At 45.8% G+C, this 26435-nt stretch overlaps 1 long non-coding RNA gene across 1 annotated transcript; it reads right to left on the bottom strand.

The window, feature by feature from the left end:
• Positions 1–1681: 1681 nt before the first annotated feature.
• LOC112346187 lies at positions 1682–2592 on the bottom strand. Its single transcript, XR_002992325.1, has 2 exons — positions 2552–2592; positions 1682–2499 (listed from the first exon to the last, which is right to left on the bottom strand). It is a non-coding gene; the product is annotated as an uncharacterized LOC112346187 (long non-coding RNA).
• Between the last annotated feature and the right edge of the window lie 23843 nt (positions 2593–26435).

Raw genomic sequence — 26435 nt, 5'->3', positions numbered from 1 at the left:
GTCCCGAGTTAAGGATTTTGACGTCCATGTGATGGAGTTTGAGGTTGAACTGAGCTGCTAATGCTGCCAGAGTACGAATGCTCGTTGACTTGACGATGGGAGAGAAGGTTTCTTGAAAATCAATCCCGAGAATTTGTGAGAAACCTTGAGCAACATACCGAGCTTTGTATGCCATCCCGCCACATGAGTTTGTTGATCCATCATCCGCTTACAATTTTGCGATCAGGATGAGGATGAACGAGCAAGTACATGAGGCGGTCGTTGAGATTGAACTTCTTCATTCATCACTCGCTCCCAGTATTTGCTCGCTCGTGAGGTGCTCGATTCTTCATATGTTGATGGCGTGTATGCTTCTTCTTCGTTTGTCAGGGCCGTCAAAGCTCACAGACTGGTTCGGGTGGATTTGCCTTCTTGATTCCGACCATAGCGGAGAGGATCAAATGGGAAGTCACGAGTCAGCCTGTCAACTTCTGGCACGCGTGACGAACCTGCTTGTTGCTCGAGCACTAGATCTGCTGGTGTCTCTTGGAGGAACTCACCAACCTCATGCTGTGAGAAAACCTCCAGTGGATCATTCTCCTCGTGATGACTGTCATCTCTTCGTCAAAGTACAGCTCCCAGTTCCAGTCTTTTGGCTCCCAAGGTGTTGAAGTTGCTGGATCCAGTTGATGTCTCGTTTTGTAGACATCGCATTCATCAAACACATCATCAGAACTTGTGAAAACTCGCTTACTCTCCGGATTGTAAAATCGCCAGCCCTTCATGCCAGGTTTATAACCTAGGACATAGCAGGCTGAACTTCGTGTGTCAAGCTTTCCACCTCCAATCAATCGAACAAAAGCGAGGCAACCGAACTTCCTCAGTCTGCTGATGTCCTGTTTTCTTCCGGTCCAGACCTCCTCCGGAATTTTTCCAGGTTTTGTCGAGAGATTCTGAACCTGAACAGCCACGAGGACAATGTCAGACCAAAAACTTAGCAGGAATCCTGAATCTTCGAGCAAGCAGCAGACTGTGTTCAAGATATTCAGGTTCTTTCGTTTGGCGACTCCATTTTGCTGAGGAGTGTCTGGACAAGTCCTCTGGTGAATGATGCCTTTCTCAGAGAAAATATCAGCAAAGGCATGTGATAGATACTCTCCTCCAGAGTCTGATATGAGAATCTTCAGGCTGTGTTCTGTTTGATTGGTTGCGAAGGAGAGGAAATCCCGAAAGGCATGAATTTCATATGCCTTTTCCTTGAGGAAATACACCTCACACCTATGGCTGAAGTCATCCACGAAAGTCATGAAGTAGCGCTTGCCGGATTTGCTCCAAGTCCGCATTGGACCACAAAGATCAGTGTGGACGAGTTCTAAGACTTGTAAAGTTGCAGACGTTGAGGAAGGATACAACCTGAGCTTTCCCAAGACACAACTGTGATGCAGCCTGGGTTGGCCTCTCACTCTAGAAAGTCCCTCCACGAGCTGCTCCTGTGCATCGCCCTAAGTGTTGAGCTCATGCCACATTTGGGCATCTGTAGTGAGAAACGTAGCTGCCCATCAAAATCCTCATGATGGGCATCTCCTGCACTGCTTGCAACCGAAGAGCTCTGAACTTCATAAAGGTTACTAACACGTGGGACTAAAAAAATTTATTTTGCCGTTTGAAGAGATCTTAAATTTCTTAGAGTTTAAACAGAATGTTCATCCCAGCATAAGTAAACTTAACTATTGAAACTAAGTTCTTGACAAGTTGTGGGACAAACCACCCATTATTCAAAGGCAAACTCTTCGAACCACCTTGCACCACTGCATCACCATTTCCAGAGACTTCAACAACTCCACCATTTCAAACTCGAACTCGACCTGCTAGTGAGCGCTTGAGCTTGGAGAACGCTTGCTCATCCTTCATCAGGTGTTTTTCACATCCTGAATTAAGTGTTAGTGTGCAAGAGGATTCAGCTCTGGTTACATCGTCTGTGACTGTCTCCTGCTGTTCTATTTGAGCTGAACCTGCAAAATTTGCTGCAATCTCAAGTCGGCTGAGCCACTGCAGAACTTAACAATCTTTCTTGAAATGCCCTTCCAATCCACAGCCATAGCATGTTGAAGCACGACGAGCTCCAAGATTGTCAGTTCCATCACTTTGTAAGCTTCCTTGACTACTTCTTGGGCGTCCTTCTTGAATTCTGTGTCCACGTCCTCGCCGCACCCGACCATGGCCATCTGCAGAAGCTTCTTCAACCCTTGCTTCAACTCTCGCTGACAAAGCATTGACATGAGAACCTGATCCGTTCTCTGCCAAGCCAAGAACTTACACTATGTGAGCTCTGAGCGGAGAAGAGTTTCAGCATGTTCGAACATTGTGGCTGCTACCCTCACTGCCGTGACGATTTCTGTGAAAACGCTGTCATCAAAACATTCACAAAGAGCATCAATCTTGCATGCTTCAGAGAATCCCACAGCGCTGCCTTCCAGGTCATCCCAATGCTCCTGCAGCTTGCCCACCAGATCTTCAAAACTGTCACCAATCTTGAATTCAGTTCCTTAATTGCAGTTTCGATCATGCTGACCTTGGAGGCCCGTAGTGATTTATGAGGTAGATCCAGATCTGTCGAGCAGAAAGATTACCCTCATCAAGATCACATCCACTAGCTTGGAAAGGATTGCTGTCTTTGCCTTATCTTCATCTTCTTGCTCATCCCTTAAAGTGAACAGACTCCTCTCATTAACTTGACAGAGCCTGAGAGTAACCCACCACCAAAAATAACACCACTGGGAGAACAAATTGTGGCGGTGCTGTTGCAAAACTCCCTGCAACTCAGTCTGGGGGAATTGCTTGTGTTAGCTCTGCACCTCAAAGTGCAGGTTGCAAATGCCATTGAGTCGGGGAAACCTGTGAGACCCTTAGAAGATAACAAGGTAACAATCTCAAAGGACAAAGCTGACTGGGATGAGAAAGTACCGACTATATCGAAAGGAATGAAGTCGGTGATATACCTATTGATGGAGGTTCGGGAGTCAATACAAGAAGAGGAAATGTTCAAGACACTGCACTGGAGATGGCCCCATTCCTAGGTGCATCCGGTTGGGATTGTGCCGGAGTGAAAATCAACATCAACGGAATATGTTGAAGCTTTCACTAGCAGTCCTGAAAATTGTTGTGTTTGACCATCGAATGAATTTTTATTCATGAGATTTTGGTCAATATACAACCAAAAACGACGCGTCTCCTGGCGTCCTAGCTGGCACTGGCGTCTGTCCGTACATTGTACGGTTTGCTACCGTAACACTCCCACTCGGGCAGACGCCAAGTGCAGCCCGAAACTGAGAAAATTTCGGCTGGGAGAGTGCCTTGGTCAGAACGTCAGCAGGCATGTCCTGAGTAGAACAATACACAAGCTCGACGATTCCATCTTCATACTGGTCTCGAAGAAAATGGTGTACTGTGCCCATGTGCTTTGTTCTTGAATTGATCTTGCGATTCTTGCTTAAGGCAATGCAGCCCTGATTGTCGCAATAGATCGCTGTTGAACCTGGAAGAGAGTGTTCCATGTCCGTTAGAAGACGACGAAGCCAGATGGCCTCCTTGCAAGCAGCGCTAGCAGCCATATACTCAGCTTCGCAGCTAGAGCAGGCCACAACACTCTGTTTCTTGATGCTCCAAGAAAGAGCTGCTTGTTGCAAGCTAAAAAAATAGCCTGTGTGTGATCTTCGTGAATCTGGGCAGCCAGCACAGTAGCCCTGTAAGCCTGTGACTTTTGGCGTGTAAAGTAAGCCAAAAGAAGTGGTAGCTCCTAAGTACCGAAAAATTCTTTTTACTGCTTGCCAATGTGCAGGGCTTGGATTGTCAAGAAACCTGCTTACCATGCTCACTGAGAAGGCAATGTCTGGTCGCGTGCACACCACCAGGTACATCAAGCTTCCCACGGCACTTCGGTAAGGAACGTTCGCCATTTTCCTCCTATCCGAGTCTGTAGAAGGAGACGTATCCTTTGAAAGTCTTAAGCCAGCAACCATTGGCGTGGGTGCAGGCGCACAAGAGTCCATGCCGAATCGTTGCAGGACATCTTCCACATACTTGGTTTGATGCAGAAAGAGGGAGCCATCTTTTCTGCGATCAATCTGGATGCCAAGGCAGTAGCGAGCTTCACCAAGGTCCTTCATCTCAAAATGAGATGAGAAAGCCACCTTGATTTTAGCTAGGAAAGCAAGGCTGTTGCAAACGAGTAGAGTGTCGTCTACATACACAGCGATGTAAATCACTTCATCTCCCACTCGTTTAAAGTAGAGATTCGGATCGTTCTTGCTCCTGGAAAAGTGAGATTTCACAAGAAAATCATCAAGCTTTTTGTACCATTGGCGAGAGGCTTGCTTCAAGCCATAAATCGCCTTGTGGAGCTTCCAAACGTGGCTCTTGTGTCCTGGGACCTTGTAGCCTTCTGGCTGCTCCATATAGATGTCCTCATCAAGCTCTCCATTCAGGAAAGCCGTCTTGACATCCATCTGGTGTACGTGCCAATTGTGCGCAGCTGCTAAAGCGAGCAAGGTGCGAATGGTAGTCAGCTTGACCACCGGAGTAAACGTCTCAGTGTAATCCACACCAGCCACTTGAGAGTAGCCTTTCGCCACCAAGCGAGCCTTGTAGCGAGAAATGGTGTGGTCTGGGTGAGGAATCCACATGGATTTCACTAGTTTACGCCCGGCCGGAGCTCTTTCCACCAAGGAGAAGGTGTTGTTCTTGAGAAAGGAGTTATACTCCTCATCAAAGGCTGCAACCCATTTGTCTCTGTTAGGAGAGGCAAGAGCATCGACGTAGCTGCGAGGAACTTCCGGAATGTCCACGCCAGCAAGCAATGTCTCAACCAAGCCTTCAGGAATGTCTTGAACGACCGAGAGCATTGTCTCAATCAACCGCTGCGGAGGAACACCTAAATTCGACCGGGAAGACCGGCGGGGAGGCTGATCCGGAGGTACTGCAGGTTGCTCTCGAGGGGAATCTGGTGTGCGCTGGGCAGCCGCGGGTGGTTCTCCATCGAAATATAGGTCATCCCTGAGTGGCGGTTGAGGCCGAACAGGGGATAGGGCACCCCTGTTTGGCGAATTTGGCAAAACCGGAACGCGTAGATCTCCCACCTGGAGATCTGGCGCTCTGGAAGCTCCCACTTGCAGTGGCAAGATAGGAGAGACTACCACTGGTTCCAAGGTTGAAGAAGAGTCTTCAGTTGGAAGAATCGGGGCAGGAGAGAAGAGATCTCCCACTGGATGAGAACGAGTGGCATTCTCATTGAAGTGAACGTCGTGGGAGATAATCAGCTTCCTGGAGACTAAGTTGAAAATCCTGTCAGCCTTGTGCTCCAGGCTATAGCCAAGAAAGATGCCTTGGTGGGCGTAAGCTTCTTTCTGATGGCCTTGGGGACGTGAGTGTAGGCCTCACATCCAAAGATACGCAAGTGATCTATGGCTGGCTTGCGGCCTTCAGGTGTTTTTCCAACCACGGCTTTTGTAGGGAGCCGATTTTGTAGATAGCAGGCGGTCATAACTGCTTCAGCCCAGAACATAGCAGGAACGCGGTTGGCTTGAAGCATGCTATTTGCGGCATCTATCAAGCTCCGGTTCTTGCGTTCTACAACACCGTTCTGCTGAGAGGAATACGGGGCGGTTTGCTCTCTTTGAATTCCATGCTTTTGAAGAAAAGCAGAAAACTTCTGAGAGACATACTCGCCACCTCCATCTGATCTGAGTCGCTTCAACGGTTTTCCAGTTTGCTTTTCAGCAAGAGCTTGAAGATCTCGAACTTATCTAGAGCCTGGGATTTCGTGACCAAGCAGTCCTGCTGTAATCGTCCACGAAAGTAATGAAGTACTTGGAGCCGCCAAAGGAGACATGAGGAGCAGGGCCCCAAATATCGCTATGGACAAGCTCCAAGACTTCTTTGGCTCGTTTTGCTCCACGCTTAGGAAAAGGGAGTCGATGCTGTTTCCCAAGCTGGCAGCCTTCGCAGAAGGAGATGTGCGTAGAGCTGTCAAGCTGAGGATCAAGACCATCAACCATCTGGTCCTTAGCTAGTTGAGCAATGCGTAGAGTGCTGGCATGGCCGAAGCGTTTATGCCAAAGCTCAAGATGATGTGTCTTAGCCGCCACAAAGGTGATGAGGTTTCTCCACCAACTCTGTGGCGTGAATCGGTTCCATACAGAGCTCGTAAAGGCCTCTGTTCTCACGTCGTACGCCAACAAATCCGAGATTGCCATCAGGAGTAAGGAACTAGCAATCAGATTTACTGAAGCGGAGATCAAAGCCAGAGTCTGTGAGCTGGCCAACTGAAAGTAGATTGGCGCTAAATTTTGGTTCCACGTCCCGTGATCTTGAGAGTGCGGCCATCACCAACAGCTACTCCTGCCGAGCGTCTTGAACCACCTCGCATCGTGCGTCAAGTGGTCACTCGTTCCTGAATCAAAATAAAACGTACTCTGATTCTTAGAGGCTAGAAAAACCGAACGTACGCTCACATAAGCATGTGCTTCAATGTCGAGCGGTAGGAGTGCTTTTGATTTCTTGGGCCGCTTCTCTGGGAACTTAAACCAGCAGTTCTTAGGTTCATGATTGGTCTTCTTGCAGTGCTCGCAAGGTGGGAATTTCCCTGATGAAGAGCTCCCACTTGCTTTGAACGGCTTCTTCTTCTGCTGCGTCTTTGCAGTGGTGTAGAACGAGGTTGTCTCCTTGTCACTGGCCTTGCGTCTCAGTTCTGTGTTCTTCAACGCGGTGAATTGACGGTTGAAGAGACTGGATCACCGTGTCGAAAGATGAAGGGAGAGTCGAAAGGAGATATTCGCACTCTTCTTCTTCTTCCATCTGTGCCCCAACAGCCATCAACTCGTCGAGGATCTCCTTAACGGCAGCGATGTGTGTGGGGAGGTGGTCAGCCTCAGACATCGCCATCGTGAAGACGATACGGTCCAGTCGTATTCCAGCTTGCAACTAGAACCCTAACTACCCGAGCCAGCAATCTCCTCATCCTAATGCGCCTAGTGATGCGTCTTGCTGTTGCTATTGCACGCCTACGCATCCTACGCTGGTTTCTCCTTCTCGTCATCCAGGATCATAGATCTGCTCCGATACCATGTTGTGTTTGACCATCGAATGAATTTTTATTCATGAGATTTTGGTCAATATACAACCAAAAACGACGCGTCTCCTGGCGTCCTAGCTGGCACTGTGTCTGTCCCGTACATTGTACGGTTTGCTACCGTAACAAAAATGTCCACGGCTAAAACTCCCTACCATTTGTTGCTGAGCAGACCGTGGCTAAGAGAGGCCAAAGCATGACACGACTGGGAGAAGAATGAGAAGACAGTCATTATCATCCGTGAGCACAAGACCCAGATAGGCAACATGGAGCAACCACAGAAATTGGAAGATTACAACTGGTATGACGGGTTCACCATGGAGGATGAAGACGCGCTGTTTTGGAACTAACTGGAAGTGGTGGAGATTGAGCAGGTAGATTTGTACCAGATCACAATGACACACGTGAACGCCATATTGGAAAACATGGCTGGACTCGGAACTGAGAAATTTGTATGGCCAGTGGTGGAGGAAATCCAGCCGGAGACAGAACACCATTAGTTTAACGTGGTTGCCACGCAGATGGAGACAACAACTAATGAGCAAGTAGAAGTCACCATCAACCATGGAACTGCCGGCGAACACAAGGTTCGTATCACACCATATTTGGATCCCGCATTCAGAACAGAAAACTTGGCTCTTCTGAGGAAGAATGCGAACGTTTTTGCTTGCAGCTATGAGGACCTGAAGGGGGTGCCACCTGCGATTTACACACATCAAATAGAGTTCATCCCTAATGGTGAAGCATGGAGACAGCAAGCGTATAAGATGAACCAAACTTATTTTGTTAAAGTCAAGAAGGAAATTGATGGAGAATGCACAGTGGCTGTCACCTATTGTGGTGGTGCTTAAGAAGAAATGGAAGCTGCACATTTGTGTGGACTACAAGAAGCTGAATGTAGTCACACAAAAAAGATGCATACCGGATCCCATACACAGAGGAGATTCTTGCCGTGCTGGCCGGCCATAACATGTACTCTTTTTAGATGGATTGACCGGCTGCAAGTGGAAGAGTGTGACCAACCAAAAATGGCATTCTTAACAGGTCATGTCATTTGGGCTATGCAATACATCATTTACATTCCAGTAACTGGTGTCAAAAGCATTCAAGGAGTATCTCTTGACGTGAAATGCGAAGGGTTCCAACCTAAAAAAATGTATTTTCTTCATAAAGTGTGGTGAAGATGAGTGGATATAATAGTGGAGTAAGGATAAATGATATATATTATAAAGTACAGCCACGATGTCATGGTTCAAGTGGAACCTAGCATGTGACGAGAGCTTTCAGGAGTTGAAGAGTGTACTCACAAATGCACCCATCCTTGCCTCCCTGAGGTGGGACAGGGAGTTTCATGGGGAGGTAAACGTCACCGACATCATAATCAGGTGCATCCTGATACAGACCCGGGATGACAGGAACGATCACGGATCTAAGAGGTTGTCACCCGCAGAGAGCAATGACACAACCACAGAGAAAGAGGCGCTTACCTTCTAGCAAACAAGGTAAAGTTCATTGTGGATCACAAGCACTCGTACATTTGTTGAAGAAAACGAGGCACACAGGACGACTGACGTGGTGGTTCCTTGTTGCAAGAACTTGACTTTCAGATCATACGCTGACAGGAAGACTGCACAAGCAAGCCGATTATATGAGCCGCATCACCATGGGAGAACCACCTACGGGAGTTCCCCATGAGAATGCCGATGCCAGCACAGCACAATCATTCCAGATTGCACTTATGGAGTGAGAAAAGTGTGTTGCAGGAACGAGAATAGGATTATGAGCAACAAGAAGTACAAGAACAAGATCCAGCACAAGCAGGAAGACCCTATGCTGAAGACTGGAGACGGAAGCCTGAAATTGGCGTTGAACAGGAAAATTAAAACTCTCGCTAGGGCTCTCCTTATATAGTCGCCCTCAGCGTGCTAGGAAGCTTCACGGGCACTGGAAGGTTTCAGAACTTGCTAAATCGGGAATGAAGACAAACTTGCTAAATTGAGAATGTGGCGGTTACATTGGACTTAAACTTAAATTTGCTATTTTGGGAAGTCTTCTTTATGAAGAAACCGAGGAAGCTTCTTGGAGTCTTGCTTGAAAAGCTTCTGGAGTACGCTGGAATATTCAAGGAATCTTATGGAGAAATTTTTTTAAAGAATGTACCGGAGTGTTAGACAGAATGTGTCCATATATACTGGTTCCATGACATTATCTCCCTTTTCCATGACAAGTTTCGGGTACTGCATGTGGAAGTCAGATAGTTTACCTGAAACATTTGTTAAATTTTCTGAAGGTTCCTATGTCCAATCACTTGAGGATTAGCCAACCCAGTCAACGAAGTAGTATAGTCGATGTTGAAGGATCTTGGAATCTAGGATCCCAACAACTTCATACTCAGAGTGACCATCGATCTGGACTTCGGGAGCTAGTGGGATGACTCAACCTAGGATGTCATTAGCGACATATGGTTCAAGCAGAGAAACGTGGAAGACAGGATGAAAACGCATGGTCAAAGGAAGATACAACTGATATGCAACCTCATGAATCCAATCAGAGATGCGAAAGGGACCAAGGCATTGATAGTCAAATTTACCAAATAGACAAGTAGTCTGAATGTTACACCGAAATAACCAAATTTGATCACCAACCTTGAACTCAGAAGCCGTGAGGCGATGTCGATCAGAAGCGAGTATGTGACATTTGTGAGCCTCGAGTAAATGTTGTTAGTGATCATGAATTTGATCATGTTTTGAGGCATCCTGCTGTGGGTGGATTCATCACTCACTGTGGGTGGAACTTGATGCTGGAGAGTGTTTGCGCAAGCGTGGCGATGATTGGCTGGCCGAGTTTATCTGAGCAGAATCTGAACTGTGCATTTCTGGTGGAGAAGAAGCTCGCATTAAGCCTGCAAAGGAGACAAGACGGAGTTATTGACAAGGCAGTGATCGAGGAGGCTGTCAGAGTTCTGATGAATGGGGAGGAAGGGAAGGAGATACGACGAAATGTGGGTGAGCTTGGCAGGGATGCCAAGAGGGCCATTGTGCAAGGGGGTTCGTCTTCTGCAAACCTGGAGTTGTTTGTTGAAGGCTTGAGAGCTACGTAACAAGGAGCTGTTAAAAGAGTATGTCCTCTAGTATGTACCTTAATATTCACCTTTGAACTGCGATCGATCTTATGATATACTAATGAAATATGGTATCAAAGTGTAACATTCTAAAAATATACCAGAATATCCAGGACTTGCTCCAGAAGCTGAGATCCATGTTGTTTGCTTTCCATCTCCAGAGGCAGATTAGCCAGCCCGTTAGGTTGTGAAGAAACGCCCGCTGGAACTTAGTTCGTAGTCTAAACAACCTTTCAGAATGAGAGGTGGAGGTCAAGGCGGGCGAGGATAGCTCAAGGACGAGTTGGTGTTCTTCCGGACGATGTGAATGACTATGTCTCATTGCAGGAGCATCTTCTGTCTCTAGGTCTTGCGCAACAAGGATCCCAGTTCTCTAGCTTGTGGGAGCTGCGATTTGGGTCTGCCTCTCCAGAGTTCTTCTGGGTTCCTTTCACCCAAGAACCTCTCACAAATGACTCAGTGTATTATGTCATGATTCAAAGACCCTCTTCCTCAGGTATGATTTCCTCCTATTATCTCATCAGACTTCTGATGCTTGGAAACTCGTGGAGAGGGTAAAACAATCGGGGGTATCTGGATGCATTCTGCTTATGGGGGTCAGTGGCTGTGGTAAAACTCATAAAGTCTATGATTATGGTGGCGCTGCTTGACAGGAGACTCGGTACAGCGTTGCAGGGACGAGCATCAGCGTCCTGCAGATGGAACTGGATAGTTATATCATGTCCGGTGTGGCCAAAACTGCGAATGGGCCCCTTGGATTCGTAACAAGCTTCGACAAATGGGAGAGGGTGGTGGATGTCTACAACTTCTGCGAAAAGTATTTGAAGATGCTTTACAGCAGCCAACTGCAGCAGACTGTTTGAAAAGTTCAAGGGTAGAAAGCGTTGGTTGGTGACTTGTTTGGAGCTGTTGATGAAAAACGGAAGCTGGAGCGAATCCATTGTGGACGACTTCTATGCTCAACTCACGACCTGGGATTCCAGTGACTACAGGATGTCCATATATACGCTGGTAGCTCAATTCTTTCAGATTGGGAAGGGCAGTTTCACAGTACTCTGGGTAAGAAGTCGTTGTCACTTTCTCCGACGTCATTGAGTACATGCACTTAGGATTCGTTGTCCCCTTGCTTGATCCCATTCCATCTAATAATTCGTATATTCAGATAAGTAAGTTTGCAGGCTTTCTTTCACACAAACATGACATTCCCAAAATATTTGGTTTTTAGTTCGTTTCTAATTCATTAAACTGCATGTTTTGGAAACAGTATTAATTTTTTTGTGACTTCTCCTCATCGAAGATGCGTGATAAATGAAGAACTATTGATCTCTTATAAATGTTTCCACAGTTAGATGGACATTTATTATATATCTCCATCAAATAAAAAAATGTCCCTTCACATCTGAATCAAATCTTGAATCGAAACATGTGAAGGGGCATCTTTTTCAGTTTGATGGAGAGGTTTAAGAATAATTCGTTTCGTTGTGGAAACATTTAAAAAAACGTAATAGTTTTTCATTTATCATGCATATTTGATAAGGAGAAGTCTTTAAAAAATTGATGTTGTTTTTAAAACATACAGTATTGGGACAAATTATAAGCCAAGTATTGTGGGGAATGTCATAATTATGTGGAGGGAAAACTTATAAACTTCAATATTTGAATATTTCCAACGACATTCAGATAAGTAACTTATATTTTTCATGTATACAAGCCTATTGAGTCTAGACGTGATGTGCTTTATGAAGAGGAATAAGGTGCTGATTTCTGTGTTCTTGCAGTTGAAGTTGAGGAATCAGATAGAATAGGATCAGGTAAAGGGGATAACAAGTGCATGTACTCAAGGATGTTAGAGGAAGTGAAGACGGTTTCTTACCAGAAGCTATAGGAGGCATGCCATAATAGATGCATGAGGATTCTAAGTGGGTGAAAAGTCAGAAAAGACTGGTAGGCTATCTAGGTAAAGAAGAGGTCGAGGAGATATTTTTGTCCGATTTCATCTCTGCCATCAAATCTGACGTTGTCAAAATCTTATCGGGAAGACTACACCACCCAAGGTTTGAGAAGTAAGCAAGTTAAACATGAAGAGTTTGATGTGTTTTTTGACGGGATGATTTCACAGAGCTTGCTAGCCTTGAATGTTTTGCTGCTAGGATATGTCAACAATGGAGATAATGATTCAGCTCTGGAAGTTGTATGCAGGACTTTCGTTCATGCACTCGAAGCTTGATTGAAAAGAACTTGATGAGAGGATCAGCACATTCGTGCACTGGAAGCTTGCATTGAACTGGATTGAGAAGAACTTGCTGGAAGCAGCTCCACACTCGAGTCACTTTGGTGAAGCAAGTGGAGGACTGGTGAAGCTGGCGACGTCCCTCTTCCTCGCCTCAATCGCTTCCACAACTCAATTCCCCTAGAACCGAAAGCCCCAAATCATGAAAGCTTGCAAACCCTAGCTGCCGCTGCAACTAGGGTGAGCGAGATCTCCAGATCCGTGGCAGATCTTGCTGCACCATTGTAGGAGGACGTGATGCTCCACTCCTACAAGCCCCTTGTCGAAGGAATCGAGAAAACCCTAAACCCTAAACCCTAAACCGTTTGGGAGAAAGCAAGATTCAAGCGCCAAGATGCTTCTTTCAAGAGAAGAGAGGAAGAGGAGGAAGGAGGAGAGCCCTGCATGTTGCTACTGCGGCACGTGTGTTGTTGCTGCTGTCCTATGCGCTCCCTCCCTCGCTCCTCCTCACACACTCTCTCTCTAATGCCTTCTTGCTTACTCTCAAAACTTAGAACTTAGGGTTTTTTTTGCTCATGATTTGCAGCACTGCGGGGTGTCTTTGACCCTAAACACCTAAATGCGCCTAAACCCTAAACCTAATTTCTTCAATAATGTTGTTGAGTTGTTCGAGTCCAGATTGGGCGATGGCGTGATTGGCGAGAGTTGTTGCAGTGAACATGTTGATTTCGAACCAAGTTCGGACTGTTGTTTCAGTGCTGAGCTACTGACTCTGTTGGAGGGGTTGCTGAAAAATTGGTGGTGTGTTGTCAAGTTGTCCCTTGACGAGTTCTCCAATACTGCATAACAGAGTGATGAGTTTGTCATTGGTGTAGGTTCTGAGGATGTGCTTCAGTATTGGGAGTGGGCTAGGGAACTGGAATTGTGTTGGAGCGCTAGGATTACCAGGTTGATGACTGCATGGAAGAGGGGTTCGTTTTGGCAGTGGTGTTGGTTCGTGTTGAGTGCGCTGGTTGAAATCTCGAGCTTGGAATGTGTGGTCTTGTGCTTGGAGATGGAGTTCACCAATGAAGTGGCCGAGGGCATCTGCTAATGAAGGTGGAGTTTCTTGTCAAGGGGGGTCATTGGTGTTCTCCGTCAATGATTGGACTCGGAGATCTTGAGAGAAAGCTTTCAGATTCTTCAAAGATCTCCTTTGGAAAGCGTCTGTCTCTACTACATTGGGTAGCAACCACTTGGAAACCATTGATCCATGTTGGTGGTGGCATTTTCTTGTTGAATTTGGGTGAATTTATGAATGAGGGCGTAATTTGGGCAAATTTGGGCGAGGTGGGTAGATTTCTGGATCGTTCTTGCTATCTACGCACAGTGAATGGAGAAAGCATGGAAGAATTTGTGAATCTGAAGGGGAATTCAGAGGCCATGGTTGCCAAATGAAGAGGTGTCGATGCTCCTCTTTGCTGGAAATCTATTGTTAGTAAGAAAACAAAAGAGAAAAGGGCCTGATCTCCAAGGGCTGAGAAGAAAGATGAGTGAAAGAATGCTATGAATTGATAAGAAAATGATGAATGGAGATAGGGATCCACAATTTGGATTCCCCCCTTTGAAAGGTTGGCAGTTCTAATTGCCAGCATATGCTATATGTTGTGCATGATCTAATCTATGGCTCCGATGCAGCCCTGAGTTCAAGGTCAGAGTCCCTTGAGCTTGGGTTTTTGGTTGAGACAACGGTCGCAAGGCTCATCATCGACTTTGAGAAGATCCATCCGTTTGAAGATGGTAATGGGCGTGTTGGACGCCTGCATGTGCTGCACCTGCTGCGTCACATTTCAGCCTAAACCCTAAACATGCTTTATTTCGTTAAAGTGGGACTTATTCAGTAAAGTGGGACATTAATTAGCATGTGTCCACATGCCATTTCCTAGTATTTAATTAATATTTATTAATATTTCTATCAGTTTTTTAATTTATTTTTTTATATTTCACAATATTATAACACAAAATCATATGAAAAGTTTTTAATTTATAAATTATAAAGTTAAAACTTCAATTTTTTATTGTTGTTATAAAAATGGCATGTGGCCACACACCATAAGTGGGATAATGAAAAGTCCCACTTTAACGAAATAAAGCATAAACCCTAAACTGGCCTTCTTTACTGCAGTTGAGCATGGATCCCGGGACAGGTTCATCACTGCTTTCGAGGAGGATGATGAAGATGAGCTGGCAAAGATTCTACCCAGCATCCTCCATCAAACAGATGCTGTATGGAAAGAGTTCCTTAAATCGAAGCTCCAGTGATCTCGAACAGGAAGACAGGGGAAAGTTTCTCACAAGTTTCTAGCATGTTTGCCTGGTTTTTTCCTTTTCTTTTCTACTTCTTCACATGACTATGCTAGAACTTCTGCATTGTCCAATAAAACACTGTGAACCAAGACAACTCAAAAACTTTCCTTGAGCACAACTATCCATGGCATGCTCTAGTGAAAACCTAGAAACCTGGAAGTTGGCTCGGGCTTTTGGAGCAACCACAGAAGCTGTAAACTCCAGGTTGGGCTCAGGGCTATGTAAGAATGGTGACCAGCACCAACACTTAGCACATGGTAAGCAGCACCAACCTTTTTGCTTGGAAACCATGGGCACAAACCCCAGTGGTGACAATCGTCCGAACTAGAATTGCCCTCCTTTCAATCATGTAGTATTCCATCATGTAGAGAAGGGGGTAGTGATGGCTTATATCAATTGTTTTGGGTTTAGGGTTTAGAGACCCAATTTAGGGTTTAGGGTTTAGGTGCATTTAGGCATTTAGGGTCAAAGAGCTCCATTTCTAAACCCTAAACCCTAAAAACCGATGGTAAACCCTAAACGCTAAAACCCTAAATGCGCCTAAACCCTAAACCCTGGAAATAACAGTGACAAGGAAATGGTATCAACCCCTGAGACTTCTCTAGCATAACCACCACCATTGGTACCTTTTGATCAGACCTGAGGATCCACTCCCTCTTGCTATAGATGATAATGGCTCTGAAGTTTTAGAACAAAGTAATTCACTTCAGAGTTGGATATTGTTCATGCAGATCCAGAGGGTAGAATCTCATTGGAACAAGATAGTGATGATGCTCCAGTCACTAGTTCACCACCAAAACATTCTCTCAGACCTTAGACACCTACTTAGAACATTCTATGTTATTATGCATAAGCCACACAAGCTATTCACAAGCTAACAAACTAGATGAAGTGCTCTCTGGACTACAACACTTTCATTGGTGAGCAGCTATGCAGGACAAATATCATGCTTAATTGGAGAATGGTTCCTAGATACTCATTTCACCACAGGAGGTTCTTAGTTCCAGTACTGTGCTATCTACATACTTGCAAATTTTTTTGCATCCTCAGGATGGCTCCAAGATGACATAGTAGAGAATGGAAGAGAAATGCCTCAAGAGGCCAACAGGTTACAGTGTCACTGAGATTGACAACCATCCATCGCTTTGTAGCTGGCAATCTCTCACTTATTTCGAGAACTTATTTTGAGAATGTAGCTAGCAAATCAATATATCTTTGATGGTAGTTAATAATACTTAGTAAATAAAAAATATAAATATTATTTAACCAGTTAGAAATGGCTAAAGAACCTCAAAAGTAGCCCTCAAATCCAAGACGAGCTTCCTCTCCGCTGGGATCCACATACTTCGTTAGCTCATTGGCGGCAGCTGCATGTACTCGTTGGGAGCTCGAATGACCCTGCCACTCTCAAAATCACTGATTAAAACCGCTCAAATTTTGCTTCAAAGAGAAAAGAACTTTGACACTGGATTTTCTCCATGTCTGGCCTGATAATCACAGAAGCAGAAAGAGAACTCATATCATCAAATGTCTGATAATAACAAAGAAAGTTACAAGATTAATCTCAAAATTCCCTTTAGTTATAGAAAGGGAAAGTCTCAAAAATATCGTTAGCTTTAGATTAAATATTTGTCAAAAAAGTTAAAATTTGACATTAAAATTCATGTTACTCTATCACAAAGTCTAGTTTGAAAGGAGTGTACTCCTGAGGATAAGGACAAAGAAAAGATTAGAAATGCTTCATCTTAACTGCTTAAGGGTATCAAGATCATGGCAAAAGAATCATACAAGATATACTTAGATCACCACAACACACTCTTGTATAGATAAACTTTGATCATATCATCATATATTCAATATACACAAGACATTCTTATTGTATATCTATACTTATATTCATATATTTAGATTATATCAAGTAAATTTAACAATTAAAACTTTTGATATTTCAAATATTGCACAGCATTAACAAACCATGCATTTTCTTCCACCATCACTTACTCCCACACATAGAAGTATAAATATGGTTATTCTGAAGCTCATTAATATTTATAGTAAAGCAAATGATCCATTTCAAAAACCTTCCTTGATACACAAATTGTTTAAATTTTGTGACAACTATTTCCTCAATTTATGATCTTTCCCCAGAACCTTTCTTGTGCAAAAACTTGTCAACTCAAAGCAAACAAAGAATTCTCCAGGTAAAGGAGGCAGCACTAGCAGTTTCAAGGCTAGTGCGAACAACACTGTGAGCAGTTTCAAGGCTAGCAATGTTGGAGACAGCAACTCATGCAAGTGTAAAGGTGAGTGCAATTATTGTAAGCGGGTTGGACACTACGCCAGAGAATGCCAAGACAGGTTAGCAGGGCATCCTTGAGGATTGGGGAGAAAGAACGCCAGGACTGGCTATACAAACCAGTCAAGAGCTCTCATGGTAAGAGCTATTCCAGAACCTGTTTTTGTTCAGCAGCAGGATCAAGACGTGATCTGGCTGGACACAGCAGCAAATATGCACATGACAGGCAGGCGAGAAGCTTTTCTGAACCTCAGGAAAATTTCTACAGGCAGGCAGGTTGGTTTAGGAGACAAGAGTCTTCTTTCAGTTGTAGCAGTGGCACAGTTCAAGTAAAGCTGGCCTCAGGAGAGCTATGAGATATCAGGAACATGTATTTTGTTCCAGGCTTGGCGTATCATCTTTTCTCAATCGGTGCAGCTTCTGACAACGGTTTCTATTTTATTTTTAATGCCAAGCAGGCTATTATGCGAGACGAGAAGACAGATCAAGCAGTGGCTTATGGACAACGCTATTCTGGACTTTATAAACTTGACGCCACCATGGTTGTTCCAGATAAGCAGCCAGATCGAGCGCTCTCAACTCGAGCGAGTAATCTCCAGTTGTGGCATGAGCGTCTAGGCCATGTGCATGAAGACGCCCTCAAAGCAGTGTCCAGAGATCAAGCACATGCACAAGAATTCGAGTTTACAGGCAAGCTTGAATTTTGTGAGGCTTGTGTGCTAGGAAAACAAGCACACACATCATTTCCAAAGTTTTCAGAATCCAAGAGCAGTCAGCCTCTTGAGCTCGTTCACACAGATGTGTGTGGGCCTCTCCATGTCCAAAGTCATCGTGGAATGAGGTATTTTTTGACATTCATCGATGACTACTCACGCTACACAGTCGTGAGACTTTAGTTATCAGTTGATCACTTTAAAGTTTACAAGGCTTCTGCTGAAAATCTTCTTGGCAAGCAGCTCGAGACTTTATGCAGTGACAGAGGTGACGAGTACAAGTCATGAAATTTTATGAAGCTGTGCAATGAGAGCGGTATCCAGCAGCAGTTTACAGCTCCAGATAGTCCTGCTCAAAATGGAGTTGCTGAAAGAATGAACCGGACTCTTATGGAGAGTGCACGTAGCATGCTTATTCAAGCAGGAATGCCACTATCGTTCTGGGCCGAGGCGATTAATACAGCCACATATATTCGCAATCAAGTGCCTACCCAGCCTCTTGCAGATATTCCTTATCGTCTTTGGACCGGGAAGCAAGTCAGCTTGAGACATCTATGAATTTTTGGATGCATAGCTTATGTGAAAGTTTCTAACAGTCATCGCAGAAAAATGGAGCCGAAGAGCATTCCTTGCATCATGGTTGGCTATTGTCTCGAGACTAAAGCTTATCGTCTTTACAACATGGCCACCAGATCAATTCTTATCAGCAGAGATGTCAAGTTTGATGAGAATTCCCTTTACATCGTTATACTTACGAAGAGGACGTTTCTAGGGCATCTGGGCCGCAGCCGCAAGTGCACGGCCAGCAGCAGCTGCGAGTCCAGCAGCCTCAGCCTCAGCAGTAGGTCGAAGCCTCCACTTGAGCCCAGTCCTGTCACACCCGAGCAAGAAGATGAAGCAGTTACTGACGGCTTCATTTTTCCAGGTTTGTTTGATGAACCAGAGGAGGAGGAGTCTCCAAGGCAGCTGCAAGCAGAGCCTAGTACTCCCGTGGCTGCAAGATCCCAGCAAGAAGCAGATCCAATTATTTCCGGCAAACCGTTTCGGACTATCACACAATCCAAGACCATGGAGGCCATGGAGGTTTCCCGCACTCGTCTAAAGGAGCTCCTCTATCTCTAGAGCCTTGATCCACTACTCTATATTGAAAGTTTCAATCATACAACCATTTCTCTCTTGCACAGTCTACATCGATACTCCATAACGCTCATACCTTCACGATGTTGTTGAAACTTGTCTTTGCTCAAAGCTTTTGTCATAATGTCTGCTGTCATCTGCTTCATCGAAAAATAGCTCAGCTGCACTCTGTTCGCTAGAACCTGCTCTCGAATAAAATGTACCTTTATCTCGAAGTGCTTGGTGTGGCCATGGAACTTCGGATTTTTCGACAACTCAATCGCGCTTCGATTGTCACAAAACAAAGTCACTGGCTGCTGCACTGGAACACCAATCTGCTCCAGAAAATCTGTAAGCCACCTCGCTTCTTGAGCTGCTGTTGTTGCACCAATATATTCAGCCTCGGTGGATGAAAGTCCTATGATTGCTTGTCGCTTGCTGCTCCAGCTGACAAGTCCACCATCCAGGAAGAAAAGATATCCTGAAGTTGATCTTCTTGTATCCTTGTCGCCAGCCCAATCTGAGTCTGTAAAGCCGACAAGTTGCATACTCCTGGAGCTCCCACTGCTGCTAGACACGCTGCTACTGCTTCTGTAGCTCAGTTGATATCCTGCTGTTCCTCGCAAATACCTGAAAATTCGTTTAACAGCACTCCAATGAACTTCTCCTGGAGTCTCAAGAAATCTTGAGATTGCTCCAACTGGCTAGATAAATAAGGCATCCAACTGCTTGTCAATATGGAACTCTCGCCATCACTGCTTTCTCCGCAAAATTCAAGGCCAGGTTGTCGCATGGGGATTCAGCCAGATTCCAGGTTTGGAATACATGGAGACGTACTCACCAGTTGTGAAGTTGACCTCTGTCCGAGTGATCCTTGCACTGGCCGCCAATCCTCGCTTCCATTCTCGGACAAAACACATCGAGATTCGTTTCCACTACGTGCGGGAACAAGTCCAAAATGGAAAGTTGTTGCTGGAATATTGCCCCACCGAGCAATGGTGGCTGATATACTCACGAAGGCTTTAGCTCGAGACTCCTTTGTGTTAGAGTACGTGGCTGACATGTCACGTAGGGAGACACTTCCGGTTGATTCTTTTATTTTGGTTAGAGAATTCAATCTCAATAAAACCACAACATGGTAGGTTCATCGATCCTGGATGACGAGGAGACGAAGACAGCAACGTAGGATGCGTAGGCATGCATGAGCAGCAACGCGATGCATCACCAGATGCATTAGAGCAAGGATCGGTTGGTTAGGGTTCTTCAAAACTGGACTGAGTGGATAGGAGCGTCTCCTAAGGAGATGGCTACGCCTTTTCCTCCTCCTTCCCCTCCTCCCCCTCCACCTCCTCCTCTTTCTCCCCTTCCTCCTCCTCCACCTCCTCCTCTTTCTCCCCTTCCTCCTCCAATCCCTTCCATCACCGTCACAGCCGATGCAGCGCCTCCAAAATTCACGGCCACTGATTTTTCAATCTGGAAACGACGGATCGAATACTACCTAGATGAACGTGGATTGTGGGGAGTGACAGCGTGAGACCTTGCACCTGGTGCAGCAGCTCCTCAAGACGAAAAGGACAAATGGGTTGCGCTTAATCGCAAAGCCCTTGGTAAGTTCTTCAGGCGTTGGACACAAGAATTTCCGGGCCGTGTCACGGTGCACAAAGGCAGGTGACTCTCACAGAGCAGACACCAGCCAACGTGTGCATCTTAGACGGAAGCTCTACTCCATGACAATATCCGAGGCTGATGATCTTGCCACACACATCGCTGTCAAGCAAATCCTAGACGACTTGATTGCCGTGGGAGCGCAAATGGATGAAGCTGAGGAATGCGAGCATCTCCTCAGCACGCTCCCATCCTGCTCTATTCAGTCGCTGCAACCAGTCCCAGGCAGTCAACTTTCTTGGCAAGAGGTCACTACGGCATTACAAAACACCGCTTTGTGCCGCAAGACGATGGAGAAGACTGAGACTTCCTCATACAACACCACCGCCAGAACAAGCAAGAAGAAATCGTCATGTTCCAATGGGAGTTCTTCCAGCACAAAGACATTTGCCCCCTGCCCACATTGCAAGAAAACCAGTCATGCAGAAAACAACTATTGGTTCAAGTACCCAGAGAAACGACCGAAGACGAAGGCTAAGGCATTGATGGTTCATCAACCCAATGCAACAGCTTTTGTTTCCGTACGTTCTCTCTATATTGCATCTAAAAATCAAGAGACTTTTTTCTTTGATTCAGGAGCGACAGATCACTTGACACATGATGCTCAGTGGTTCAAGACGCTCCAAGATGTCGATCCACCAGCCACAGTTGCCGTAGGGGACGGAAGACAATTCCAGATCATTGGTCGAGGTACCATCTTGCTGAAGCTTACAAGTGGTTTCAGTGGTGTGTACCTTGTACCCAAGCTAAGTGCGAACCTAATGGGCTGGTGTGGGTACTCCTACTCCCCCACTTCCATCCCAAAGAGAAGGCCCAAGCCCCTAGGAAGGGTGAGGATTAGTGAGTCACAAGGTACTCAAGTGGGGCACCACTCCACATGAGTTGGGAGCACTGCAATCGGTTTCCCTTTCGGGAGCGGGAACTGCTCTTGAGCACTTCCTAGGGTAGCCCCTTCGGCACCACCCAAGTCCATGCTCACTCCCACGCTCAACTTTGCAAATTGATATTTTAATTGAACTTTGCATAAGTACATAGAGTTTTGCCTTGCAGAAATTCCTCCACTAGATCTTGCGCGTTGCTAGGTTCTCCTCTGGTTCCCATATTACTTCGCAGTGTGAAAATCCTTTCCACTTTACATAGAACTCCCTTACCTCGTGTCCTTGTCGCTTGCTCTTGCACGCATTGAGGATGGCCTCGACTTTGTATTCCTCTTCCCTTTCAATAACCTTAGGTAGGTTTTACTTGATCCTTGCAAAGTGGATTCTCAAAGTACGGCTAGAGTAAGTTTACATGGAACACTAAGTGTATCTTCCCCATCTCTTGAGGAAGTCAGAGGCAGTAAGCCATTTTACCGATTCGTGCCTCAATTTCGTAAGGCCCCGCGAACTTGTTTAAGGAACTCAAGATCAGTTCATTTCTAGGAATACATGCATTTTTACCTTTAGGTCAGCTTCCGACTGATCCCACTTGGTAGCCTCAGGTTCTTGGTGTTTAGCCACACCTTCTCCCTAGGTTGGAACTCTACATCCTGATGCTTTTGGTTCGCGTACTTGGTTTGCATTTCTTGAGCCCGTTTCAAGGCCTCACTAGATTCCAAATGTTGAGTCTCTTCGCTGTGAATGCCTCTACCACAGGTAACTCTCCATGATACTTGGCCACACCGAGTTCCACAGGACCTTCAATAGCTCGCCCATTGATAACTTCCAATGGACTCACCTCAATACTCGAATGTAGTGAGTTGTTATAGCACATTTCTGCAAATCCCAAATGACTTACCCCATCGGTCTGGTCTCCCGAGATATAGCATCGCAAATAATCCTCCAATTGCCTATTCACCTTTTTCGTTTGTCCATCTGTCAAGAGGTGTTAGTGCCATCCAACTTGACATAATACCCAATACCTGTCTGGGGGTGATAGGTTGTGTTGAATTTCAACTTGGTGCAATACTGTTCCAGGAGCGTTCTCTAGAACGTACTAGTGAAGATCTTATCTCAATTTGAGATGATCTCTTTTGGCCTTCCCTACACTCGAACCATTTGTTCGAAGAATAGCTTTGCCACACCTTCCACATCCACTTCCATTATGGTGGGTATGAAATGTGCCATCTTCGAAAATCGGTCCACCAGCATAAATATCACATCAAACCATTCGCTTGGGGGAAGTCCCATGATGAAGTCCATCATTAGGCATTTCCACAGACGATCTGGAATTGGGATGCTTTATAACAAGCCCTTACTAGCCTTAGTCATGGCTTTGACCTGCTGACATGTTGGACATGTCTTTACATAGTCTTGAACATCCTTAGCCAAATTTGGCCAGTGATACTTCCTCTTGAGTAAGCCCATTGTCTTGGGCACTCTGCTGTATCCCACAAGAGGTCCGTCATGACACTCTTCTAAGGCTACCTTCCTTAGTTCCCCTTTTGGAACATACACCCTCGTTTGTTGAGTCTATTGCATTCCACATAGCTTGTTTTCTCTTCTGTTGGCAGCTCATCTCTCTAGTGAGCTTCTTGCGCCTCTAGGTTCCTCAGCAACACTTCTTGTGCTAGACTATCGTTTTCATATACTGTCCGCACATCATCCCAAAAGATTGCTATCGCGCTAGATATTGCCAACTTCAAGCTCGCTTTTCGACTCAGAGCATTTGCCAGGATGTTGCTCTTCCCAGGCTTGTATAGAATCTTGCAATCAAACTTGGCCAAAGCATTGGCCCACCGACCCTGTTTCCCTCTCAGGTCGGGTTGTGACAAGTGTTTTGTTGCCACATTGTCCGTGTAAACCTTGAAGTGTCTCCCAAGGTAGTGTCTCCACTCCTTGAGCGCCTTGACCACTGTAAACAATTCTTTCTCGTGGGTAGGTCATTTCTGCTGAGCTTTGTCTAACTTCTTCGAGAAGAATGCTACTGGATGGTTGTCTTGCTTCAACATTACACCCAATGCAAAGTTTGAAGCATCCGTTTCTACCTCAAAGTCCTGTTGGGGGAAGGAGGGGTGCCTCCCCCAACACTCGCTCAAACACGAGAAATGCTTTAATGCTCTCTGCAAAATGCCCCCCCCCCCCTTGCCCATGTGGGGCAAGGGTTTTATACCAGGAAGATAGGAAATATTCTGAGATCAAAATATTCCCTCTCTCGCTCTCTCACTCTCTCAATGGCCACGCCCTAACATGCGACCATGATGGATTGTGTTGGCTCCAGATGCGCGAGAACCTTTTGAAGAGTGTAGAGTATACCTTTGTTACTGATGCCAAGTGCTGGTAACTGCGTGAAACAGTAGAACCTCTGGAAAACAAAGTGGAAAAGAAAGAAAAGAGGTAGGTGTGAAGTTTGGAGACAGGGAGGAAAACCCGGTGGGAAACCCTGTAGTCAAACTGGACCCTGAAGTTGAAGAAAAAGTGCAGAAAAAGTGTGAAAAGAGGAGGAAAATAGAGGAAAAAAAATGAGCACCCAAAGAACTTAACCCGTACTTAGATTTTGGCTCAGGAAAGTGTAATATGCAAATGCAGCCTCTTGATGACTTCCGGTATGCTCCAAGGATTGCTCGACTTTGAGAAAAAAAGAAAGATAGAAGAGGGGATGGGTTGCCCAAAGGTGGTAAGTATGGAAATGATGAAAGATGGAGTGATATGGTGGAGCACCAAGATGGTGGTGGCACTCTAAAAAAGGTAGCCATTGATAACTGTTAGCCCGTAGAGTAAGCGCGGACCACTCAGAGTAGCCGGTAACTAGTAACCGGTAAGTGGTAACCAGTAACCGGTAACCACCTGCTCTCGCTCCTACTCGTGCACCTGGTCCACCACCGTGATATGGTGGAGCATCGAGATGGTGGTGGCACTCTGAAAAGGTAGCCATTGATAACCGTTGGCTCGTAGAGTAAGTGCTGACCACTCGGAGTAGCCGGTAACTGGTAACTAGTAACTAGCAACTGGGGACCTGTAACCGGTAACCACTTGCTCTCGCTCCTACTCCTGCTCCAGCACCGATAGATGAGATGGTGGTGGCACTTTGAGGAGGTGGCCATCTCTGAAACGTCAGACTAAAGAAGTCAGTAGCTGAAAAGGACGGCGTAGTCGCTGTGTTGCCGGTAAAGAGAGGTGGCATGTGTCCACTGAGTGCTGGAGTAGAAGAAAGTGGCTTTGGCTTCTGTGGCCTCACCTCAAGATCCACCTAGGTTCCTTGAGTGAACAGGTTCACCTGGTTGGAAGAAAGTCACTCCAGAAAAGCTAGTGTGTCGTCGGCAAATGGTCGTAAGGATATCTCAGAAACGGCACATCCAATTGAGGTGGTGTCTTTTGCTGCTGGTGCATGTATATGTTTCCATGGTATGGTGTAAATGTGACCTCAAGCGGAGATGTGAATGATGGTGAAAGAATGAAAGATGCAAGACGGGCATCTAGAGATAAGTGCGGGCAATGCTGCTGGAAGTGATTGGTGATGGAAATATGAGTGTAGATGATATGGAATGAGTGAGAGGAATGTGTGGGGTGTAGTAATGGTAAGGGAAGGGCCAAAGAACCTAGAACATAGACCGGGTCAAGTGAGGAACCTCCATACAAATGGCAATGCAGCCTGAGGGCGAAATCCAAGGCATGGGCCATGGTCCAATGGAGAAACACCCCCTGAAAGTAAGGAAAAAAAGCCATGAAAGTAAAGTGAAAGAAAGGAAGAAAAAGAAAAAGAAAAAGAAGAGAAGAAGAATGCCTCACCGGATGAAGCGTTTGAGATGAGAGTGGTTGTGAGAGTGTGGGAGCTCACATCCATCAGCATCAACTAGCACATATGCTCCACCTCCGATGTGTCGCTGGACAAAGTAGGGGCCGGTCTAACGAGGGCAAAACTTCGAAGGTGGCGTGAACTCCTTGAGTAGAACAAGATTGCCATCCTCGAATGGTTCGGCAGACCGCTTGTGATCAATGACGGACTTGATCTTCTGCTTGCCTCGAAGGAGATGTTCAATCGTGGATTGTCACTGTTCTTCCAAGGCAAGAACCTCCAAGTCACGTGCATGAAGTTTGTCCTCATCGCTAAGCTGCATCGCTGCTGCGTATCGAAGTGAAAGTGAGAGCGATGGCACCTGGATCTCCACTGGAAGCATGGCCTCTATCCCATAGACAAGGGAGAATGGGGTCACAGAGATGGACGTCCGAAAGGCCCACAACGCCGTAACCAAGTGCTCATGCCAACGCCTTGGGTGATCCTCCACAAGGTTTGAGATGACTATCTTCAATATCTTGTTGCCGGACTCCACCTGGCCATTGCACTCAGGATAATAGCTGCTGCTCTTCACGTGCTTGACTTGCAGCCGCTGGAGAAGATGCTGCATCACCTGTCCAAGGAAGCCGCTACCACGATTGGAAATGAAAACAGGAGGAACTCCAAATCGGCAAATGATGTACTCGTAGACAAACTTTGCTATAGACTGTTGATCTGCCTATCGCAGAGGGGTGGCCTCAACCCATTTTGTGAAATAGTCTGTTGCCACGATAATGTATCGCTGTCCTTTTGAGCTCGGTGGGTTGATTGGGCCGACGAAGTCAAGTCCCCACTGGAAAAAGGGACCCGGAGAAGTAATGATCTGGAAAGGAAGACGTGGAACATGGCTCTGGGGGTTGAATCGTTGGCACTGCTCACATGCCTTTGCATAGGCCAAGTTATCCTAGTGAATCCGAGGCCAAAAATAGCCATGGCGCAAGAGGAGCTGTGTTGTGACTCGTCCTGAGAAATGCCCTGCACAAGAGTGGAAAGCGCGAAGGAGCTCAGGGACCTCGTATTCACCCATGCACCACAACAAAACTTCTTGAGAAGTCCTCCTATAAAGGTGTCCGTTGAGAAGGCAAAACCCT

The sequence above is a fragment of the Selaginella moellendorffii genome, unplaced genomic scaffold (assembly GCF_000143415.4).
Source record: "Selaginella moellendorffii unplaced genomic scaffold, v1.0 SELMOscaffold_0, whole genome shotgun sequence".
In the NCBI taxonomy this organism is placed as follows: domain Eukaryota; kingdom Viridiplantae; phylum Streptophyta; class Lycopodiopsida; order Selaginellales; family Selaginellaceae; genus Selaginella; species Selaginella moellendorffii.
This window is presented reverse-complemented; position numbering and strand designations above follow the sequence as displayed.